Raw genomic sequence first — 5,579 nt, forward strand, 5'->3', positions numbered from 1 at the left:
GTACAGCGGAGTGCGGCAGAGTGGAGTGGCGTAGGGTGGTGAGGCACAGAGTTTAATACTGTACAGTGGAGTGGTACAGAGTGGAGTAGCACAGAGTAAAAGAGCCTTAGAATGGAGGGGTGAAGAGTTGAGTGGCAAAGAGTACAATAGAGTGGAGTAGCATAATGTGGAGTAGCATAAAGTGGTGTGGCATAGAGTAGGATAGCGTAGACTGGAGTGGCGCAGAGTAGAAGGTTTTGGAGTGGCGTAGAGTCAAGTGGCATAGAGTGGAATAGCATAGAGTGGAGTTGCATAGTGGAGTGGCATACACTAGAGTGGTGTAGAATGGAGCGGAGTAGAGTGGAATAGCGTAAACTGGAGTGGCATAAAGTGGAGTGGCAATTAGTCATCATGTAGAGTGGAGTGGCATAGAGTTGAATACCATACAGTGGAGTGGAGTATAGTTGAGTGGCATGGATTGGAGAGGTGTGGAGTAGTGTAAAGTAGAAAAACATAGTGGCATGGCTACAGTGGAGTGGCATAGAGTGGAGTGGAGTGGTGCAGAGTGGAGTGCCATAAAGTTTAGAGGTATAGTGTGGACTGGTGCAGAGTGGAATAGCGAAGGATGAAATGGTGTATTGTGGAGTGGCACAGAGTGAAGTAGAGTGGAGTAGCGTAGAGTGCTTTTGAGTGGAGTGACAGAGGGGAGTGCCACAGGGTGGAGTGTGTAGAATGCAGTGTTATAGCATTGAGTGGAATGGCGTGGAGTGTAAAAGCGTATAATGGATTGGTATACAGTGTAAAATCATAGAGCAGAGTGGTGTACTGTGAAGTGGCATAGAGTGGAGTGACAGATGAGTGGAATAGCTTAGAGAGGAAAAGAATAGTGGAGTGGGTACAGTGGAGTGGCATGGACTGGAGTGGCTTAGAATGGAGTGCCATAAGGTGGAATAGCATAGAGTGGAGTGACGTAGTGTGGAGTGGTGCAGAGTGGAATTGTGTAGAGGAGTACCATGGAGTAGCATAGAGTGGAGTGGCATAGAGTGGAGTGTGTAGAGCGCAGTGGTATAGCATAGAGTGGAGTGGCGTTGAGTGGAAAAACCTAGAGCGGAGTTGTGTAGTATAAAGTGGCATGAAGTGGAGTGACAGAGTCAAATAGTGTAGAGTGGAGTGACAGGGTGAGGTAGTGTTGAGTAGTGTAGAGTGGAATAGCACTGAGTGGAGTGGTGTAAAGTTTAGTGGCATAGAATGTAAAAGTGGAGTGGATTGGTGTAGAGTGGAGGAGCATACAGTAGAGTGCAGTCGAGTGTAGTGGGTTAGAGTGAAACAGCATAAAGTACAATGACAAAGTGGAATAGTGTAGAGTGGAGTGGCTTAGAAGTGGAGTGACGAGTGGAATAGCATCGTAGAGTGGAGTGGCATAGAGTGGTGTGGTATCTCGTAGAATGGTGTGGCATCTCGTAGAGCAGAGTTGCATCTCATAGAGTTAACTCACATGGAGTGTCAAGAGAGTGGAATGGACTGTGTGGCGTGTTGTACAGTGGAGTGATGTGTGATAGAGTGGAGTGGTGTGTCATACAGTGGACTTGAGTGCCATGTGATAGAGTGTAGTTTAAACAGACAGCAGAAAAGTGGCCAAACATAAGTAGATGAAAATTGGAATTGGAATATAGATTTTGGGATGGAATGAGTCCTTTTTATTAGTAGATCTAAATAGGTTCAGGAGTGTTTAAGTTCTAAAGCACAAAAACGTAGTTATATATTGTGTTGCAGTGTACCACAGTAACTTTATGGTATACTGTGGTACATCACGATGACAAAACAGCATATGATTGGGTAATGAAAGCCCTTGCAAAATTAAAAGGTAGCTATATTGTTCAGGCCACATTTAGTCTGCATTCTGGGCTTTAAGTGGAAATGTATTGTAGTACTCTATTGTAAGTGGAGTGGAAGGAATGTAGCCGTTTAGGTCAGTCTTTAAACGTAAGGAAAAGTAGTTTTATTATTGCATATATTTAAAAGTTAGTTAACGGAGTACTGCGCTACTGCCTAGAAAGTGTCGTGGTAGTTGCAGAAATTAAAAAAAAAACAATATATGCTACAAAGTTGAAAATACACTGTAGCACACTATATTTCTACTTATTTACTTTTTATTTTTTAACCTTTATTTATAGTTTTTCATCAATACAAACAACAGCAAGCTTCACAGTGGTTGATGGCAAGGGGGGGACATGGTGCATGCACAGTACATGTTTACATTCATGAACCTATTTGTCGTAGCAATGGCAGTGCAAATCCAGTAATGCATACATTGTTCCATTGACCCTATGGTGAATTATCAGTCCACCATTCCTCCGAGAGGGGACATCAGCTAGCTAAATGAAAAGGAGTAAAAAGAGAGGGTGAGAGAGAGGAAGGGAGTAATGGGGGGGGGGGTGGAAAGGGTCTCTCTAGCCGTCACCAATGAGATAGCATGTTGGTGCAGAAGGTATCTTCACACATATAATCACACACTTCCGTCGCCCCACCTACGCAAACGTGTCAGGGCCCCGCACTTGTTCAAGGGGATAAGTTCTGAGGAAACTGCAGTGCTTCCCATATATTCTGAGGGCGCGACTGCGCAGGCATTAATTCCCAGAATTCAGAAAGTTGGTTATGTCAGAATGCTGCATCCCTAAACCAGTCGTTTCTGCGCGGATTACAGATCGCTATCCGCCTCTTAGCTACTAATATCATCATATCTGCTAGCTTCCTGTTATCTGTCGGTACGTTTCTCACATATCCCCTCTTGCTTAGCATATCATCCAGCATATCAAAAACACACCCCCAGTACCCCGCCACATCCGGGCACTCCCACGCCAGGTGCAGGAAGGAGGCCTCCGGCAGTCTACAACGCGCGCACCTTGCATCCATACTCACCCTCCCTCTGCGTAGCCACACAAGGGTCCTATACACCCTGTGGATAAATGTAAAATGTATTGACAGCAGCCTATAGTTGGGTGAAAGTTCCCTAGTCTGCGCTCAGTAGTAGGGCCACACACCCTCCTCGAATGGAGCTCCCAGTCTCTCCTCCCACTCGTACGGCGCAGGGGGGGGGGGGGGGTGCAAACTGAAGATTCGCACTGCATACCGGATTATAAGTGGGTTATGAGTTTACACGGTGAGGGGTTAGTCAAAAATGCCTCCAGAACATGGAAAGTTGGTGACGCAATCGGGAACGAGTTATTGTGCGTGCAGTGCCGCTCTCAGCTGAAAGTATGTCATTCTATCTAGAAGGCACGTGTGTTTGTCCACGAGTGCCGCCTCCATACTAACGAAGGTGCCATCCGGGAACGCCCGTCCCATTGTAGTAACTGCAGCCCTTGTAGTCGATGGCACACCCGCCTCAGCGGTGAAGGGTAGTGCTGGGTGTCTAGTGAGCGGCACGGCTGGTGCAAAGAGTGTGTCAACGCGTGCCCTCGGTCGGAGTTGCTACCATGCCCATATTTTGTGTAGCCTACCCTATTGATCTCCGCCTGTGGGCAGCTTTGAGGTCGGAACATCACCATATGCAACGGGATCGGGCCCGCCTGATCGATCTCCGGGGCTGTGTGCACCATGAATGGAGTCAAATATATCCAATGGAATCTAAATTGAGCCTGTGCACAGCTGTGGTACAGCTCCATCTCCCATGCCTCTCGACACTGCCCACCCACCCAGGCGAGGGATATTAAGTTTGAGCGAAGCCTCCTCTTAAATTCCGATGTAAAACGGAAGGGGAGATTAACAAAGACATAGAGAAACTTGGGTAATACTACCATTTTGGCGATGGCAATCCGGCCAGCCAGGGACAGGGGGAGCGACTTCCAATGGACCAAGCGACTTTCCAGCAACTCCATGAGCCTGCCATAATTGTAACGCTACAGCTCTTTGTGATCCCGACTGAGCCAGATACCCAGGTATTTCACTGGGGATTCTGCCCACTTGAGTGGATATTCTGACTGAAATATGTTCGTGGCAGCCATGAGAGGGAAAATCGTGGATTTCCCCCAATTTATTATGATGCCCGAAAGGCCACCGAATCTCGTGATTTTGCGGATGAGAGGGTCAAGATTGGTCACCTGGTGTTGAACATATAGTCACATCGTCTGCATACATAGACACCAAGATCATCCGGAGGGTAAAGTCAAGGCCTCGCTGCACAGGATGCTGCCGCAGCTGGGCCACGAGCGGCTCCATGGCTATTGCAAAGAGGAGGGGCAACAAGGGGCACCCCTGCCTCGTAACGTGAGCCACCTCGACTGAGGGTGAAATCACTTTGTTGATCCGTAATCTGGCCGTCAGGGTGGAGTACAGTGATCCAAACTTTTTAAGGAAAACGGGGCTTAGACCAATGCGGGTGAGAAGTGTGAACAGATATGGCCACTCTAGCGTGTCGAACGCCTTGGTAGCATCCAAGAAAAAGGCAGCGGCGGGGAGAGAGGGATCCACCTCCTGCATGACCGCAAAAAGGGCACAGAGGTTATGAGAAGTGACCCTGTCGGGGACAAAGCCACATTGATCAGGTCTAAGTATTGTGGGGAGCAGCGGGAGCAGTTGAGTGGCTAACAGTTTTGCAAAGATTTTGTTATCAAGATTAATCATTGATAGTGGCCGATAGGAGTCACAAAGCTGTGGGTCCTTGTCCGGTTTGAGAATGGTCACTATAAGCGCCTCCAGGAGAGAAGGGGGAAGGGCGCCCCGCTCAAGTGATTCCTCATACATGTTAAGGAGGTGGGCTGCCAGAAGCGGCATAAATTCCTTATAGAAGGCGGACGCAAGTCCATCTAGTACTAGTGCTTTGTCCCCAGGCATGGCCCGAATCACCCTAACCACCTATTTCTCCGAGAACGGTGCATCCAAATATTTACGATGCGCATCACTCAACCATACCAGTTCTATCAAGTCAAGGAAGGGAAGCAAATCTGGAAGCACCTCCGAGTGGCGCGCAGTATATAAGGAGGAGAAATATGCAAACATTTTTGCTTGTACAGCTACCTGACCAACAGCGATTCCATCATCGCCGTCGCGCAGCTCACTTCGTTTGTCCATGGCTTTTTTAGCAGGCCGGCAAGAGTTTTCCCCACTCGGTCCCCCTCACTGTATTGGCGGGCCCGGGCCTCCCTCTCCAGGAAATATGTCTCTCTATACGTTGCCTCCTCGAAATCTGCTATCTTTGCCTTAATCTGTCCGAGAGTCACCAGCTGGCCATTCGCAAAATGCTACGATTCAAGCGCCCGAATCTCCCTCTCAAGGCGCGCAAGATCTCCTCTAAGCGAGCGCAAGACTCCCGCTTGTTGGTGAAACACAGTTTTAAATTCCTCCCATAACGTGGACGGGGAGTCCACTGAACCGCCATGTATCTCGAAATATTCCTGTATGGCAGACCCAATCTCCTCTCTGAATACCTGGCCCCGGAGGGTACCAGCCGGAAGTCTCCAGCTGAAGGCCCTGCTCGGTACCTCAGGCAGCCCTAATTCCAGCAAAACCGGGTCGTGGTCTGGAAGGGTTCTGGCAAGGTGAGCGCTGTTACTTACCCAAGCATCTACATCGCGCAATGTGAGCCAGTAATCAATCCTAGA

Source organism: Triturus cristatus, chromosome 6, assembly GCF_964204655.1.
Source record: "Triturus cristatus chromosome 6, aTriCri1.1, whole genome shotgun sequence".
NCBI classification, from domain to species: domain Eukaryota; kingdom Metazoa; phylum Chordata; class Amphibia; order Caudata; family Salamandridae; genus Triturus; species Triturus cristatus.